We start from the raw sequence: 19262 nt of genomic DNA, 5'->3' as shown, positions 1-19262 counted from the left end.
GGACTGAGAAGAAGAGAGCAAAGATGGGTGTCGCCTGGAGCAGTCTGGAGAGAGCGCACCCGGAGACAAGAAGCCTAGAGCTGAGTCCAGAAGAAGCTTACCCGGAGATGGAAGAAGAGCAGAGCAGCACCGGCCCGCTGGCCAGGAGCCTGCTGGAGACAACGAGAGAAGAGCAGAGCAGCACCGACCCGTTGGTCAGGAGCCTGCTAGAAGCAACGACCCCACTAGGCTCAGTGGAGGTCTTGGCACAGCTCCCCCGAGACCGGGAGTGTGCACAGACCGCGCTGGAGGGCCTCGCACGGAGGATGGCCCGGGTGCAGCGAGAGACGTTAGCGGAGTGGAGCCGAGAGATGGCCCAGCAGACAAGAACCCGTCAGCGGAGCACGCCACCCGAGACGAGGAGACAGACCGCCTCTGAGGATGGCGCAGGAGGACTGAAGGCCGGAGACGGCGCCGAAAAGGGAGCCGAACGAAAGGAGGCAGGTAAAGGGGACGTCTCTACCCCAAGCCGGGAAACCGCGTGCCTGCCCCAGCTCCCCGTCGCAGAGCCCGAAGTACCCCCTGCCGTGCCCGTAACCGCAACGTCACCGCCACAGACTAGGCCTCAACCGGAAGCCGCAGCCACGACCCCTGTGACGTCACACGCCTCGACCCCGAGCGTGACCAAGCAGGAAGTACCACCAGCCTGGTCGCAAGGCCTAGTACCCCCGGGCGCCGCAATACCAACAGCGCCCCCTACCTCCGCGGAGCCACCGGCCTGGTCGCAGGGCCAAGTAGCCCAGGGCGCCGCCGTCCTTACGGTGCCCTTCACTTTCCAGGTGCCCCAGGCCTGGCCGCAAGGCCTGGGCAACCCGGGCGCCGCCACCACCACCGCGCCCATAAAACCTAAAGTGCCGCATCTGGGAGAAGATCTGTTCGCCCAACACACATGGCCGGACGGGCAGCCCTTTGTCTGGCCCAGGGAGTACTACGAACAAGAGCTCCAAAAGAGGGCAAGGCCCATGTGTGAACCCCTGATCCCGGCTCCAAAGCCCGTTAAGAGGATCTCGCCCCCGCTAGCAGAAGCGCAGTTTGAGTGGGACCCCACCGGAGAAGATCTCATGGGGTTCACTCAAGAGACTCGGGCAGCCGCAGCGGAGCGTGCAGAGTGCTGCCGCCAGCAGCTCGAGGTCTTTGAGAGGGAGCGGAGAGAGAGGCGGGTCCAGGAACAGCAAGCTCAAGTAAGGAGCGCGGAGCAGAAGAGCCGGGCCAGGAGAGACCCCCGTGCAGCGCATAGTCCCCGCACCACCGGGACTGTGATCAAGTTTAACATGCAGCATGGGTGGGGCTTCATCCGAGACCACCGCACCCCAGGCGACGTCTTCGTGACCAGGAGAGACATTGAGTCCCACCTACCGGAGGGACACAGAGGTCGTGACCTTTACATCGGGGACGAGGTCACCTTTACCCGGCACAAGTGTGCCAAAGGACCCTACGCCCTCCATGTGCATCGCCTGACGGAGGAAGAGCTGCGGTGTGAGGAGGAAGAACAAGAGGACCCGGACGGGTCTGAAGCTAAAGGTAACCACAAAGAAAGAGCAGGAGGACGTCGTCGTTGAGTACGGCAGAGTAGAAGCTGTATATAGTTACCCGTAGGGGTACCAAAGAAACTGTTGCTGATAATATAGTCCCCGTTGGGACCAGCAAGTGTGAACTGTTTACCCGTTTATCCCTTAAATACCTGGCCGAGGACTGAGAGCGGCCATATCCCTTGTAAATAGTTGCGCGTCCTAAAGCGCCCCCTACTGGTTTTATAGGAAAGCCACGAGTTCCAAAGACTGTCGCACTTTACCCGGTCACACGTTGCACAGTGACCGGAGGAGGAGCCAGAGGCGACGAGAATGTTATTAATATGAAAAGTTTTATGATGATGCTGATATATATATGATATTTTATATGTTTTTATTATGTTGTTTATATGAAAAAAAAAAAAAAATGTATGTTTGTGGATGTTTATCTCTTACAGCCCGAGGACGTGCTGTGATTTACCAGGGGGGAATGTAGCACCCTGAGGATTCGGCTGCTACAGGGGTATTGCACCTCAACCCAGAGGTGTGATATTCCACTCCCGGGTAAGGATGGAGTGTGAAACTGAGCCCAGAGAGCTGCATGCACTACACACATCCCATTTCCGGAGGGCAGACCAACGGTACTCCCACTTAGAAATGTGCAGGTACGACCGAGTCTGTCCTTGGCTGGAGTGGGAGGGGGGTGGAACATCCCAAGTAGTGTAGGGGCAGATAGGGGGAGCAGCCTGGGTAAAGTTAGGAGCTCATTGGGTGCTGGTCACCTGAGCTCACACATAGAGGGAGTATTTAAGGTGGGCACCATCTAAGATCAGGGTCAGTCTGCCACAGTCAGTCAATCTGCCACAGTCAGTCAGTCTCTGAGAAGCCAGAGGAAGAGGAGCAGAGCAGCCCCAGAGAGAGAGAGAGAGGAGAAAGGAAGAAAGACCCAGAGGGGGTGAAAGAAAAGGACTCTGAGAACCCAAAGTCCATCACCGGGTGAAGAGTTGGCAACTGGGTACCGGATCCCAAACTGGTGGGGGCTAAAGCACACCCTAGCCAGAGACCGGAGGCCGTGGGCAGGATCTGCCACGGCCACCCACCACATCCACCCTGAAGGCAAACCACGTGTAGGGTCAGGGAACCCAAGGCCAAGGGTCTCCCAACAGAAGGCCCGAGGGAGCTGGACCTAGGTGGATCCCTGGTGGGGACGGCCAGAAGACAGGACAGGAAGGAGGGCTCAGGGTCACGCTCCGGACTTGCTTGGGGGTTGGCTGAATCCAGGACCTGGTGGACGCAGCACGGCTCGGGTGGTCACTTGAAGCTGGAGTGACCGGAACATCAGCAGTAAGTAAATACCCTAAACTGCACAACCCGACTCTGTCTTTAATTACCATCTATGCTGCACCACCACAACCCCCATCCTCTGCACCTGACCCCCTGAGGCTATACCCCACCCGTTGGGGGTTATACTATCAAAAGCTGCACCAACACCATCAGCCTCAGCGGACCCTGCTGCAGCGGCGGCCGTAGTGACCGCAATACAACGGGTGGCGTAGTCGACATAAAGAACTTTATAACACCTGTAGGACTGCCACATACTCTGAGCTTGACACCCTGGGCACGGACCGGGTCACAGCCACTCGGAGACTACAACCCCCATCTGATCCGGCTCCGGGTATTCCCCTAAAGAATATGGCCCAGGGGGTGCGTCAGTACCATGGGGTGACAGTATAAGGTCACAGCCAGGAGGGTACAGTAAGCCAAAGAGGGGGAGTGTGATGAGGGGGCACAGTACAGAGCCTGGGCCCTATAAGGGAGACACAGTGTGAGAGGACAATGTGAAGAGGGGGCCCAGTATGGAAAAGAGTTCAGTATGGAGGGCATGTACCATAACAGGGACAGTGTGTGGGTCAAATTTTGTGCAGGGAATATATTGAGGGGCAATTATTTATTCAGGGGCACAGTGTAGGGCAGATATTTTTATTCAGGAGCATTATAATACCACTCTTATTTTTAAGGGCATCTTGTGGGGATGTGCTGCAGAAGACCGGAGAAGATGGAAGTATGCATAGACAAAATGTGGATGAGAAAAGTCATCATGGAGTCTGGACATTAAGAAGATGAAAAGAAAAAACAACTCTAGAGACAACGTCATCTATCAATCACCTGGATTTAAATGTTTTTTGTGATACTGACTAATTCTCTTGTTTTTATTTGTTAGGAACATTAAAGGGGGTTGTCCAAGTTTGTGATGAGTCTGCCTTCCTTCTATGTGACTGCAGACTTCTGAATTCTCACAGTGCGCACTGCACTCTGTCAGGATTCTCTGGTGCCAGCGATTTGTACACATGTGGTCACGTGCCGACTAGACATGCATGGCCTCATTCAATGAAAATGAATTGATAGAGGCCAGACATGTCTAGTCAGAATGTGGCCAGAAGTATACAAATCGCATACTTGTGCTGACATGACCGTCCACTTTTACCACCAGCAAGGGAGAATCCTAAAAGTGTACAGTGCATGCACTGTGAGAATTCAGAAGCCTGCAGGCACATAGAGTGATTGCAGACTTTCATCTCAAACCTGGAAGAGTCCTGTAATTATAAAATGAAGCCCTATAGCATGCCAATCCTAATAGTGTATAATATACTCACTGTAAGTACTCCGCTATGCTTGCTGGTTCCAGCAGTCATCACACGGCCACTTCACTCATATGCGAGTTTCATACTTACGGTCACGTGACAATGAGCTTCTCTTCCTGCTTCTCTCAGTTTTTCACTGAACATTGAGAGAATTAGGAAGAGCAGCTCGTTGGCACGTGACTGTAACTGTGCAAATTGCATATGTGCTTGGAAGGTTGAGGGGAGGGCACCAAACTGAATTCTTGCCCCAGGTGCCAGAAAACCTACATACACCTCTGGTACACAGGATAATATGTGACTGGTATATGATACTGTGTGACTGTAGACATAAAAGTTTTTACAATATACACATTGTTATATATGTATATACAGATGACAATGTGTATGTTGTAGAACATCTGATGGCTGTATCACAGTATGTAATATACCAGCCACATATTATATTAATCTTTTTTATTTACTGTATATAGTGCCAACATATTCTGCAGTGCTTTACAATTCAGGCAATTTACAGACAATATTGTCACTGTCCCCATTGGGGCTCACAATCTAGATTCCCTATCAGTATGTCTTTGGAGTGTCAGAGGAAACTGGAGAACCCAGAGGAAACCCACACAAATACAGGGAGAACATACAAACTCCTTGCAGATGTTGTCCTTGGTGGGATTTGATCCGAGGACCCTAGTGTTGCAAGACTGCAGTGCTAACCACTAAGCCACCGTGCCGCCCTATACTATAATGTACATTGTATGTTATATACCGTGCTCACAGACATTAGGCGATATATACTGTACTGACCAAACCTGAACCTGTTTACATGACATCACTTGTTATACTATATGGCTCTGTATATGGATACATACAGTTAGGTCCATATATATTTGGACAGAGACAACATTTTTCTAATTTTGGTTCTAGACATTACCACAATGAATTTTAAACAAAACAATTCAGATGCAGTTGAAGCTCAGACTTTCAGCTTTCATTTGAGGGTATCCACATTAAAATTGGATGAAGGGTTTAGGAGTTTCAGCTCCTTAACATGTGCCACCCTGTTTTTAAAGGGACCAAAAGTAATTGGACAATTGCCTCCAAGGCTATTTCATGGACAGGTGTGGGCAATCCCTTCGTTATGTCATTCTCAATTAAGCAGATAAAAGTCCTGGAGTTGATTTGAGGTGTGGTGCGTGCATCTGGAAGGTTTTGCTGTGAAGTAAACATGTGGTCAAAGGAGCTCTCCATGCGGGCGAAACAAGCCATCCTTAAGCTGCAAAAACAGAAAAAACCCATCCGAGAAATTGCTACAATATTAGGAGTGGCAAAATCTACAGTTTGGTACATCCTGAGAAAGTAAGAAAGCACTGGTGAACTCATCAATGCAAAAAGACCTGGGCGCCCACGGAAGACAACAGTGGTGGATGATCGCAGAATAATCTCCATGGTGAAGAGAAACCCCTTCACAACAGCCAACCAAGTGAACAACACTCTCCAGGAGGTAGGTGTGTAGCACCCTGAGGATTCGGCTGCTACAGGGGTATTGCACCTCAACCCAGAGGTGTGATATTCCACTCCCGGGTAAGGATGGAGTGTGGATCTGAGCTCGGTAGGCTGCATGCACTACACACATCCCATTTCCGAGGAGCAGACCGACGGTACTCCCACTTAGAAATGTGCAGGTACGACCGAGTCTGTTCCTGGCTGGAGTGGGAGGGGGGTGGTACATCCCAAGTAGTGTAGGGGCAGATAGGGGGAGCAGCCTGGGTAAAGTTAGGAGCTCATTGGGTGCTGGTCACCTGAGCTCACACATAGAGGGTGTATATAAGGTGGGCACCAACTAAGAACAGGGTCAGATGCAGAGAACAAGTCAGGAGCAGAGGAGAAGGAAGAAAGACCCAGAGTGAGAGAGGAGAAGAGAGAGACCCAGAGGCACAGAAGAACAGGACTCTAAGATCCCAAATTAAAACCCCGGGTGAAGAGTCGGCATCAGGGTACCGGAACCCAAGCTGGTGGGGGTAAAAACATTCCCCAGCCAGAGACCGGAGACCGTGGGCAGCGTTTGCCACGGTCACCCACCACATCCACCCCGAAGGCACACCACATGAAGGGTCAGGGAACCCAAGGCCAAGGGTGTCCCAACAGAAGGCCCGAGGGAGCTGGACCTAGGTGGATCACTGGTGGGGACGGCCAGTGAACGGGACAGAAGGAGGGCTCAGGGCCACGCTCCGGACTTGTTTGGGGGTTGGCTGGATCCAGGACCTGGTGGACGCAGCACGGCTCGGGTGGTCACTCGGAGCTGGAGTGACCAGTACAACATCTGCAGTAAGTAAACACCCTTAACTGCACAACCCGACTCTGTCTTCACTGCCGTCTGCACTGCACCACCACAACCCCCATCCTCTGCACCTGTCCTCCCTGAGGCTATACCCCACCCGTTGGGGGTTATACCATCTCAAGCTGCACCTGCACCATCAGCCTCAGCGGACCCTGCTGCAGCGGCGGCCACAGTGACCGCATCACAACGGGTGGCGTAGTCGACACAAAAGAACTCTTAATAACATCTGTAGGACTGCCACATAACACTGAGCTTGACGCCCTGGGCACGGGGCCGGGTCACAGCCGCTCGGAGACTACAACCCCCCATCTGATCCGGTGCCGGGTATTCCCCTCAAAAAGGAATATGTCCCAGGGGGCGCGTCAGGTGTATCAATATCTAAATCTACCATAAAGAGAAGACTGCATGAGAGTAAATACAGAGGGTTCACTGCACGGTGCAAGCCACTCATAAGCATCAAGAAGAAAAAGGCTAGACTGGGCTTTGCTAAAAAACATCTAAAAAAGCCAGCACAGTTCTGGAAGAACTTTCTTTGGACAGTTGAAACCAAGATCAACCTCTACCAGAATGATGGAAAGAGAAAAGTATGGTGAAGGCGTGGTACAGCTCATGATCCAAAGCATACCACATCATCTGTAAAACACGGCGGAGGCAGTGTGATGGCTTGGGCATGCATGGCTGCCAGTGGCCACTAGTGTTTATTGATGATGTGACACAGGACAGAAGCAGCCGAATGAATTCTGATGTCTTCAGAGCCATACTGTGTGCTCAGATACAGCCAAATGCAGCCAAACTGATTGGTCGTCGTTTCATACTACAGATGGACAATGACCCAAAACATAAAGCCAAAGCAACCCAGGAGTTTATTAAAGCAAAGAAGTGGAATATTCTTGAATGGCCAAGTCAGTCACCTGATCTCAACCCAATTGAGCATGCATTTCACTTGTTAAAGGCTAAACTTCAGATAGAAAGGCCCACAAACAAACAGCAACTGAAAAGCACCGCAGTGAAGGCCTGGCAGAGCATCAAAAAGGAGGAAACACAGCGTCTGGTGATGTCCATGAGTTCAAGACTTAAGGCAGTCATTGCCAACAAAGGGTTTTCAACCAAGTACTAGAAATGAACATTTTATTTACAATTATTTAATCTGTCCAATTACTTTTGGTCCCTTTAAAAACAGGGTGGCACATGTTAAAGAGCTGAAACTCCTAAACCCTTCATCCAATTTTAATGTGGATACCCTCAAATAAAGCTGAAAGTCTGAACTTCAACTGCATCTGAATTGTTTTGTTTAAAATTCATTGTGGTAATGTCTAGAACCAAAATTAGAAAAATGTTGTCTGTGACCAAATATATATGGACCTAACTGTATCTATAATATAACTAGGGATGTGTCCTTCTGTCCGAAGCCTCTATAGACTGAAAATGCTCAGAATGGCGCCATGACAACAATATGTCCAGGACAAGAAAGAGAGAGCCAAATTTGTGAGTACACCCCCGTATTATTATTTGATTATATATACAGCGCTCAGCATAAGTGAGTACACCCGCCTGTATTCTCAGTACGTTACATCTACAGTGCTCAGCATGTGAGTACATCCCCCTGTATTCTCAGTACATTATACATACAGCGCTTAGCATAAGTGAGTACATCCTCTAGTATTCTCAGCACGTTATACATATAGGGCTCAGCATAAGTGAGTACACCCCCCGTATTCTCAGTACATCTTATATATGTTGGATGCGTCCTTCTGCCCGAAGCCGGGATGGGTGGTACCTGCGCAGTGAGGCACCGGAGTCGGCACGTGTGCATACCACACTACGGCACCATTTTATTGAAGACGCTGTATATGTGAATTCGCAGACAGTGTCTTTAATAAAATGGCACAGGATAGCGCTGTATGTGCAAGTGCTGACTCCAGCGCCATTAATAAAATTAAAAATTCTTGCCACCCGGGCATAGAACGGGTTCAATAGCTAGTTATATATAAACAGACATATACACGTATACATCTATATACATATAATATGCGATGTGCCACATTTAGGTTTATTCAGTGCTAGAGTCTGTATAGTTGAATCTGCGGTCGCTCTATTTAGGGCAGAGTGTGATTTATGGCAGCAGCTTGAACTTTCATGCAGCTCGTTTGATGCTGAATCAAGAAGACCTCACACTGACAGTGTGGCGCCCTGCTACGCACAGGTGCCACAGAACCCAGTAGGGTGCATGGATGGACTTCTCCACAAGAGGCCCTCATTACATTCACACACCTCCACCCTACCACCTCAGACCAGCAGAGGGAGCCCTGATAGGGATATAAATATGGAGGGTGGAGCCAGGCAGCTCAGTTTAGTGTTTAGTCTGAGAGTGTGCTGGCATTTAGACCAGTGAAGAGGCAGCATGCTGGCTGCTGTGCTTAGGCGAGTCAAGGCCTACAGCACGAGTTGAAGCCTAGTGAGGGCCCTGAGTGTGGCCGACGGCAAAGAGGAAAGGAGAGAGGAGTCGAGGGGGCAGAGGAGCGTACCAGGCTCACCCCAAACTATGCACCGGACACTGGGTCCGCGCCTGCGGGGTCCCTTTATACCCAGTAGGGACCACCGGATACCTGGAGGACTACAAGTCCCAGGTCGACCAACGCTGACTACTGTACCAGGGCTAGGAGTCATGGAGGTCCCAGCGTCCAGGGAGAGTGATCTCCAAGAGAAGGCCCTACCACCAGGTCAGCAGGTGCAAGAGAGAGAGAGAGACAGTAATAAAGCCAGGCCTAGCTCCAGGCAGGTCAGAAGCTTAGCAAGTGAAAGCAACGGATCAGGAGGCCCTATACCCGCTCACTGGGGAGAGTCCAGAAGTGCACCCTTCGTACCGAGTACCCTGGACCATACCTTTCTCTCTGAACCTTCCTGGCCGTCTCTCACCCGTACCACCATCCATATCCCCACCCTGCCCTGAGGCCCGCTCCACCTGTGGGGAGCCGTTCTATCATAAGCTGCCCTAACATCTGCCTCAGAGGACTGCTCCGCAGCGGCGGCTCCCTTTAGCCGCATTCCACAGGTGGCGTCACGAACACTTTACAAACCCCCTATAAATAAGTCCCCTTTTTGCTGACTGCCCTGGGCCACGGACCGGGCAGGCCACCGTGATATCCTCCCCCACCAGCATCCATAGGCCCGGCTGCCAAGTACCAGATTGCCACGGGGGCGCGTCAGCTTTTGGCGTCACGAACAGGATTCCATGCCCGTTGCCACCAGGTACTGTGCACCTTAAAAGACTGTAATACTCACTGTGGTGAAGGTTTAACGCCATTATCCGCCATTTTCCCTGTCGCCGTGCGGGAAGAAGAGGGGCGTAACTGCGGGAACCCGTGAGGCGTGACTGTGAAAGCGCGCGAAGCCACGGACACGCCCCACCCTTGACGTCGAACCAGGAAGCGTCAGGTCCTGGAAGGAGTCCAGAGGACGCTCTGACGTCAGACTCGAGCGACGAAAGGTCCTGGAAGAAGACCGTCGCCCGCGGAGCTGCGGCCTACCTGATAAGTGAAGAAGGTAGGATACGGTTTACTAGGGGGGCGCAACCATGGCCGACGACCAGTAAGCTGCCGGAGCACCGGTTAACGCTCCTGATGTCCAACTTGCACCCGGCGCTGCACAGGCCGGAGAGGCCGCCCCACCAGCAGGAGTCGTGACCCCGTTGATACCCATGGCCCTGCCGTATATCCCTGGAGCGAAATGGCTTCCCCAGTATGATGGCAAACCAGACACCCTGTCTGGATTCAAAAGGAAAATATGCGGTGTACTGTACATGTATTCTATGACTGGTAAGCAGAGAGCCGCTGTTGTGCTGGGACAATTGACTGGTGCCGCAGAGCAGGAAGTTGAAACCTGGCCAGCCGTAGACCAGGAATCAATATCCACTATCTTTAAGAGACTGAAAACTGTGTTTGAAGACCGCACTGAGACAGATCTCCGGGTGAGGTTCTACCACTGTGTCCAGAAACCTGAGGACAGTATCTGGGACTACGCCTGGTGCTTACAGGAAGCCCTGCCTGCCCTAAAACAGGTTAGTCCAGCCAGCATACAGTATGAGAATAAAATGCTGACGGAACAGTTCATCCGGGGGTTGAGGTCCCAGGAGGAGAGCAGAACTGTACGGTGGTGGGCTTTAGATTATCCAGACGCTACCTTTGACACCCTCAAGGACACGGCTATTAAGGGTCTACAGCCCCTGGAAACATCAGGGACTGCTATCCAGCACTACCAGGGTGGGGCCACCCCAGTGCCCGCAGCACCCACCGCTCCTTCATTGACGGCTGAAACAAAGATGCAAACAGTGCCCCCTAGCGAGCTGGACAGCCTGCGCTCTGAAGTGCCTACCATGTAAATAGTTACCCAGTGGGTATTGCTACTGTTATTGTTTATTGTATAAACTGTCAATAATATGTGCCTTTAGTTACCCGTCAGGGTACAGAGACTTGTAGGCTGAGGACTGTGAGCAGCCCAAAAACTATTCCTATACACAGTTGCACTCCCTGGAGTGCCCCGTAAGAGACCACGGAAAAAAAACCCACTTGGCGTGGCGGAAGACGTGGTCCAGCACCTGGATCACCTATGCCCTGTAGCCACGCTGTTACGGGGCCGAGTGGTGGAACCTCTGTGCCGAGGTGCAAGGAGGGACCCAGAAAGGCGTGACTAATTATCCACTCGAACCGACCCTGGTCGTACGGAAGCTAACGACACCGTGACCAGGGAGGATCCGGGCTGAGGTACCAGGTGCTACTCTGGGGACGACCTTGTAAGAGAGCAGGTGGCTCCCACGGGTCAGATGGCTGGGACTGACCGGTATGGCGGATGGACACGGCAAGCAGGCAGAAGTCTCTGGTAGCTGGCAGGTGGTCACAGTTCGAGAAAGGAGGGCAGGTAACAGTCTTTAGGTTTACCAGGAAGATGGTCACAGCAAGTGACGGCAGGGTCTCCAGGCAGGCTGGCAGGAAACAGGCAGGTGCTCCCAGGTGAGCGGGTAGACAGACGAGGCGGGTAACTGGCAGGTAACTGGTGGGCGCTCCCAGGTGAGCAGGCTGACGGACACAGCAGGTAACAGGCGGGTGCTCCCAGGTGAGCGGGCAGACAGACGAGGCAGGTAACAGGCAGGTAACTGGCGGACGCTCCCAGGTGAGTGGTCTGACAGACGAGGCAGGTAACAGTCAGGTAACTGGTGGACGCTCCCAGGTGAGCGGTCTGACAGACGAGGCAGGAACAGTCAGGTAACTGGTGGACGCTCCCAGGTGAGCGGTCTGACAGACGAGGCAGGTAACAAGAAGGTAACTGGTGGACGCTCCCAGGTGAGCGGTCTCACAGACAAGGCAGGTAACAGGCTGGCAGGCTGGACGAGGAGTCAGGCTAGCAGCGGAACCTGAGGGCTGAAGCACAGGTGAGACACAGTGCAAACAACTTTGCTCGGGCACCTCCATTTTGGAGGAGGTGCCTTATATATGGAAAGTCCTCTGGCAATTGGCCGGGGACTCCTTAGGATGACGCGCACGGCCCCTTTAAGAGAGGGGGAGCGCGCGCACGCGCACCCTAAGCACAGTGCCCGGGAAGGAGTGCGCGCCGGCAGCAGCGAGGGAAGGAGCGCAGGAGGACGCCGCGCGCTGAACAGGAAGGTGAGAGGGACGGCGTCTCTGCCTAGCAGGAGGCAGAGACGCCGATGCTACACATGCCCAGGGCCTACGTTGAGGGTTTTCAGGCAGGTCCCTCATATTACTCATGTTCTTTCTTCGGTGAAATGGACACCAGGTTACAGGACTTACTGTAACTTTATTAATGTTCTTATGATTGTTATTATTGTTGCTATTGTTGTAACCTGTTACAAAATGCTTCAGTCCAGGAGTACTGAATTGTACTAGGGGGGAATGTGGCGCCCTGCTATGCACAGGTGCCACAGAACCCAGTAGGGTGCATGGATGGACTTCTCCACAAGAGGCCCTCATTATATTCACACACCTCCACCCTACCACCTCAGACCAGCAGAGGGAGCCCTGATAGGGATATAAATATGGAGGGTGGAGCCAGGCAGCTCAGTTTAGTGTTTAGTCTGAGAGTGTGCTGGCACTTAGACCAGTGAAGAGGCAGCATGCTGGCTGCTGTGCTTAGGCGAGTCAAGGCCTACAGCACGAGTTGAAGCCTAGTGAGGGCCCTAAGTGTGGCCGACGGCAAAGAGGAAAGGAGAGAGGAGTCGAGGGGGCAGAGGAGCGTACCAGGCTCACCCCAAACTATGCACCGGACACTGGGTCCGCGCCTGCGGGGCCCCTTTATACCCAGTAGGGACCACCGGATACCTGGAGGACTACAAGTCCCAGGTCGACCAACGCTGACTACTGTACCAGGGCTAGGAGTCATGGAGGTCCCAGCGTCCAGGGAGAGTGATCTCCAAGAGAAGGCCCTACCACCAGGTCAGCAGGTGCAAGAGAGAGAGAGAGAGACAGTAATAAAGCCAGGCCTAGCTCCAGGCAGGTCAGAAGCTTAGCAAGTGAAAGCTACAGATCAGGAGGCCCTATACCCGCTCACTGGGGAGAGTCCAGAAGTGCACCCTTCGTGCCGAGTACCCTGGACCATACCTGCATCTACACCAGTAAAGGTACCAAAGCGAACCCCCCCTGTGTGAGTGTCTGTCATTTCTCCCTGAACCTTCCTGGCCGTCTCTCACCCGTACCACCATCCATATCCCCACGCTGCCCTGAGGCCCGCTCCACCTGTGGGGAGCCATTCCATCATAAGCTGCCCTAACATCTGCCTCAGAGGACTGCTCTGCAGCGGCGGCTCCCTTTAGCCGCATTCCACAGGTGGCGTCATGAACACTTTACAAGTCACCTATAAATAAGTCCCCTTTTTGCTGACCGCCCTGGGCCACGGACCAGGCAGGCCACCGTGATATCCTCCCCCACCAGCATACATTGGCCTGGCTGCCGAGTACCCCATTGCCCCGGGGGCAATCCTGATCTGTATGAAGGCTCCATCTTGCAATAACTCACACCATGCTTCAGATAGAACAGGCTGTGGACACAAAAGAGGATCCTGCCCTACCAATAGGTGAGCAGCATCCTGCTACCTCCTGTACTGGCCCGCGGCATTATGCCGAGCTCATACTTATAAGTTACAGAAATGTGTGACGCCCCTGCGGGTTCAGTCGCCACAGAGGTACTGCATCTCACCCAGAGGTGTGGTATCCCACTCTCAGGTAAGGATAGAGTGCTGCCCGGGACCCTAACACCTGCATCCAACACGTCCACTTCAGTAGGGCAGGGCGACATTGCTCCTAAGGGAGAGCACAGTCCCTGATCCCTGGCTGGAGTGGAGGGGAACCTAGCGAGGGGGAACCATGTATTGGGTGTGGGTGAAGGACGTAGATCAGGGGAGCACTTCAGTAGCTGTATAAAAGGGGGAACCATCTTGAGAGAGTGTAGTCAGTCAGAGGAGGAGAAGTGAAAGGAGCAGGGGCTCTGCAGGAGCTCTGCTCGGGAGGCAGGCCTAGCCCGAGAGGCCAAGGACTGAGAGGAGGGGGAGCAGGAGAAAGGCTCCAGGACAAGAAGGGATCCCAGGGGTACGGGAAGTGCTGGAGGCCACCTGTACGCCCGAATCTGCCAGGAGGTGGAGGGATCGAGCTGCAGAGGGGACTGGCCCCTAAACTAGTGGAGAACTACAAGGCTCAGCTAGGAACCGGAGGCTGCTGTACTTGCAAGGTGCAGTGGCCGCAACCGCAATTATATAGCCGAAAAGGTGGCCACAGGGGGTCCAGGGGACTGCAGGTTGCCCGACAAGAACCGAGGCTACCGGATTGGGACACTGATTGTGAGGCGCAGGGCAGGAGGGCGAGAGCCAGCGCAGGAATACGACTGAGGAAGGCACATAGAAAGGAGTCCTGTCAGGCACTCTTGAATTACCTGAGGGATTGCTGAACCCCAGCCTGGTGAACGCAGCACGACGTGGGAGGTTGTAGTCCGGAACCTGTAACCTGAGGAACTTAATAACTGTGAGTAAACTTGGAAGACTGCACCCCACTGTCTCTGTGATTATTATCTGCGCCATCACCCCTGCACTACAACGCCCAGCATCACCTATAACATCTACAACATCTACACTGCCCTGGAGCTAAGTTTTACCTGTGGAGAGCTAAACCAACCCTGCTGCATTTACATCAGCTCCAGAAGACCTGCTCTGCAACGGCGGCTCCACATAGCCGCATACCACAGGTGGCGTCACAAACTATATATATAAAAACTATAAATCCCCTGTAAATATTCCTCTTTTGATTGACCGCCCTGGGTCACGGATTGGGTCACTGCCACTGTGACATCTCCCATAGCAACGACCGGCCCGGCACCGAGTACCCCATGGCCCAGGGGGCGCGTCAAATGCAATGATGACTCTTTTCCGTCCTGTCCACCAGCTCCTCTCCAGCAGAAAGAAGCATCACCATGCACACTGTGTAACGTCACTTCAAAGACGAGACTGCACATAGCATACAATGTGAGCATGTCTGCACTACTGTGATGCAACTAGGGCAGAACATTTCCACATATACAAAGGTACAATGGCGCCCCCCTGGCGGCCCTAAACAGCTGCTTGGAGACTGGCCTAGGGGTCCTATGCCCCTGTGCTCCCAACCCAGCCCAATCCTGGCACTTAGGTGAATAGAAGGACATGTCATATGATAAACATCCGATGATGTGCTTTCCTAGTCACTTGTGACTTCCAAATGAAAGAGACACAGCTCCAAAGCAGGCACAGATCTCCGAAGTGGCCTGTGCTGGATCTATGGGGGGTGGTTGGGTTGGGTTGGGGGTCACTGGAAGTTCTGTATGCTTCTATTTATTATTTTAACAGCCTACATGCCTACAAAATATATATTTAATTGTCAGACAACCTCTTTAAAGTTAATGATGATGATTAGATTGATTTTTATAACACAGACACAATCAAACTGAGGTGCAACAGTTCAGCCCCCTGCTCTATACATCTCCTCTTATTTTGGAGAATTTTCAAGAAAGGATAATCACATTGCCATTAGCTCATATAATGCTGTGCTAAGGTAGTGGCTGGAATACATGAAGGGAATGGAGAATACACACTTACAAATATTTAAAATCTGAATATTTAAGCCAACCCCCGAATGCCTCGCCAGTGAGAGATGGTGCCTAAACTGAACCAGAAAGTATGCTGACAATGATAAAAATTCCAGTTGGGGAGATGTGGTGAAATGAAAAGTTGTGTTTCTTTTAGATGACTTCTTTTAGCATTTTCATGTCTCTTGATGTTCCAACGTAGTAAATATGAAATAACACAGCTGAAGCACCTAAACTAACAACTTTTATATGTGTGGTTCCATTATTATTCCTTTTGAAAATGTTTAAAACATTTAGCAAAGGATTTGCTTTCTCCACATGCACAGCAGCACCACTTTTGTCTATGAAATGTTTGCCAGCTCCAGCCTTCCACTGCCATAATGCTGGCCTCCTTACAGATTGCAATTCTTTCTTCAGGAGCATCCTGCTCCTTGCCCATGCCCTTCTGCATGGCAAGGGGTGGTGTGCTCCTGAAGATTCACAATTTGGATCAGTGGCATGGTTAACTGCTGATTTAAGGGAACCTGTCATGTCCTGTGTACTATCTAAACTGCCTCCATTGCTTGTCACAGCGCATGCGCGGCTCCCAGAGATACAAGCGTGAGTGGGATGACATACTGCGCAAGCGCCGCATACTTATGTCAACGCGAGCCGGGAGCACTGAGAATTCAAATGCGCGGCCGGCGCCAACCATGACTAAATGAGCAGGTAGGATATAAATATATAAAGTGTTTTTTATACATTACATTAGCACCGATTTTAATGAAAAAAGCTTGTTAGTGATGCACAATGCATCACTTACAAAGCAATGGGGGCAGTGACTCTCCAATGTTGCAAGAAAATCTGCCTTTCCTTCTGCATCAGGGACTGAGACTTGTTGGATCCAGTGACCCAACCAGCTTTAGAGCAAAGCGAGCAAGCTGTGAAGCATATAGCCTACAAGCAATGCATTCTCCTTCGTAGGTAACCTGCCACTTAACTGCAGGGTGGCCGGTAACCTATGCAATGAGCTGTGCAATAAGGAATTAAAAATCCCTCTGTTCTTGAGAGCTGAGGATTTTTAAAGATACGTAAATTGCAAAGTTGCTTGTTTTTTCAAGAACATTGCAGTTTTTACACCCAATAACACAAGGGACAACGCCTTTAAAACATGGGGTTACTGTATGAAATCATTCCAAATTTTAGAACTCATTATTCATTTACTTTGGCTTATATTGATCAGTTTTAAATTTATGCATTTCAAATGTAGCTTTACATATACTGCAAAGCTCTTGTTAAACTTTAAATTTAGATATCATAATATATCAAAATACAACACATTAACATATTACTTCATAATGTAAGGTATTTTAAATAGTATTACCGGTTTAGAAGCTGTCCTTTTTGCAGTGTCAAAGTTAAGATAATTGTATGAAGTGGGTCAGGAAACCACCTGCCAATTTATCACTTCCTTAGAATACTCATCAAACTAACCATTTATGGCTTTGTGCCTTAAATTTTAGTTGTTTTGCATTCTCGAATTTAACATGCAATCTAGCAAAATTATAGTTGCAGATATTCACTTTAGTTTGTGATATTACGAGATTTACGAATACAAGTCTATCCTTTAATTTTCCATTTATTCTCTCCACTCTTCCTTAACTCAAACCACCAGACACCAGTGCAGGCTCAGTCCAGTTGTAGATGTCCGATATTATGCTAAAAGTCAGCAGTAACTCTATGTGACTATAGTCTTCTGAATCCTCACATGCTGTGAGGATTTTCCGGTGTTGACGGTAAGAGTGGGCAGTCATGTGACCATAAGTATGTGATTTCTCTACTTCCGGCCACATTCCATCTAGACCTGTATTGAGCTAGGTGTAGCATCGCGTCTCTGCCCCCTGCCAGGCAGAGACGCCGTTTCCCTTACAGCCGCGGCCCTGGTCCGGAGCCTTCCGGCCTCCCTGCTTGCTGCTGCTCGCAGCTTCCCGGGCACTGTGCTTAGGGCGCCTCTTGAAGGGGCCGCGCGTGCCGTCCTAAAAGTCCCCGGCCAATGGCAGGAGTACTTTCCCTATTTAAAGCACCTCCTCCAATATGGAGGTGCCCGTACAAGGTTGTTGCTCTGTGTTCTTACAAGGTCGGTCCCAGATTGGCACCAGGTCCCCCTGCTCGGTCCCTCCCTGGTTCACGGAGTCGACTGAGTCGCCGTGCAACCTTGGTCAGGCCGAGTAGGTACTTAGTCACGCCCCTCTGGTCCCTCCTTGCACCGCATCACAGAGGTTCCACCACCCGGACCCGTAACAGTTTGCATAGGCCATGGAACCCGGTGGCCCCCAGGCTCCTTCGCTCTCTGACCTGTACCAGGAGGTCTCACGTCAGGAGACTATCCTGACCTATCTGTGGACTGTCAATTCCCACCTGGACATGCTGTCCACCCCATCTGTGTCCGTCTCTAGCCGAGCAGCACCCACTCCGGCGGCACCTCAACCTACTGGCGCTATGGCACCCGGCTCTGGACCCCGGCTCTCTGCGCCTCCACGTTTTGGTGGTGACCCCGTCTTATGTCGGGGCTTCCTAAATCAGTGTACGCTGCACTTTGAACTCCTGGCACATCAGTTCCCCTCCGACCGGGCCAAGGTGGCGTTCATCATATCTCACCTCACCTGGGAGGCATTGGCATGGCTAAACCCTCTGTGGGAGAGAGGGGATCCCCTGGTGTCCGATCTTCCGGCTTTCCTCACTGCCTTTCGGAAGGTCTTCGATGAGCCCGGACAAAAATCTTCTACTGCCTCGTCACTTCCCCGTCTCCCCCATGGGAGTCTCACCGTGGGCCAGTATGCCATATATTTTCGAACCCTCGCATCTGAGCTTGCCTGGAATGGCGAGGCCTTGGTGTCTACCTTCTGGGAGGGTCTTTCCGGATGGATCAAGGATAAGCTAGCCGGTCGTGACATCCCTACCACCCTGGACGACCTGGTGTCATTAGCTACCCGGATTGACATCCATTTTCAGGAACATGCCAAGGAGACTACCCGGGAGAGAAGATTTCCGCATCTCGCTCCTGTATTCCAAAAGCCTGCCTCTCAACCAGCAATTCCCCGGGCATGTTCGCCTGAGCCCATGCAAATTGACCAAACCAAGATGGTCAAATCTCGCCAGGAGACGAGCCGAGGGGAGTTGCTTCTACTGTGGCAGTAAAGAGCATCTGATCCAATCCTGCCCGGTGAGGGAAACGCCAGTGTCTAGGATCGCTCGGAGAGGTCGCCCTAGGCAAGAGTAAATCCTCTCCGTCCTTGACCCTATCTGTTTCCATTTCCAGTGGTGCGACCTGCTTCTTCGAGACTGCCCACCTGGATTTCGGAGCCGCTGGGAATCTCATTTCACAGGCTGCAGTGGAGCGGTGTCAGATTCCTACCATACATCTGGCTGAACCATTGGCCGTCGCTTCCGTGGATGGGAGACTTCTTCCAGAGACCATCTTGCTCGTCACAGAGCCTTTAACCCTTCAGGTGGGAATGCTGCACTTGGAGAGGATCTCCTTTCTCTCACTTTCTCTTGCTTGGTCTACCCTGGTTACAGAGACATGAACCCGTCCTGAATTGGCGATCTGGTGAGGTGCTCTGTTGGGGGCAAGATTGCCATGAGT

The 19262-nt window shown here is 51.7% G+C and overlaps 1 protein-coding gene across 2 annotated transcripts in view; it reads right to left on the bottom strand.

Moving 5' to 3' along the window:
• Window positions 1-17071, bottom strand: part of CCR6 (C-C motif chemokine receptor 6) — a 242050-nt gene extending 224979 nt beyond the window's left edge. For both annotated transcript variants that reach the window (XM_073673265.1, XM_073673266.1), the window contains exon 1: window positions 17001-17071. The gene's annotated coding sequence lies outside the window, so the exon portion shown is untranslated. The remainder of the gene's footprint in view (window positions 1-17000) is intronic.
• Between the last annotated feature and the right edge of the window lie 2191 nt (window positions 17072-19262).

This window comes from Phyllobates terribilis, unplaced genomic scaffold, assembly GCF_046119375.1.
Source record: "Phyllobates terribilis strain yellow unplaced genomic scaffold, ASM4611937v1 Scaffold_3__8_contigs__length_932513732, whole genome shotgun sequence".
In the NCBI taxonomy this organism is placed as follows: Eukaryota; Metazoa; Chordata; class Amphibia; order Anura; family Dendrobatidae; genus Phyllobates; species Phyllobates terribilis.
The sequence above is the reverse complement of the archived record's forward strand: the minus strand, read 5'-3'. Positions and strand labels throughout refer to the sequence as shown.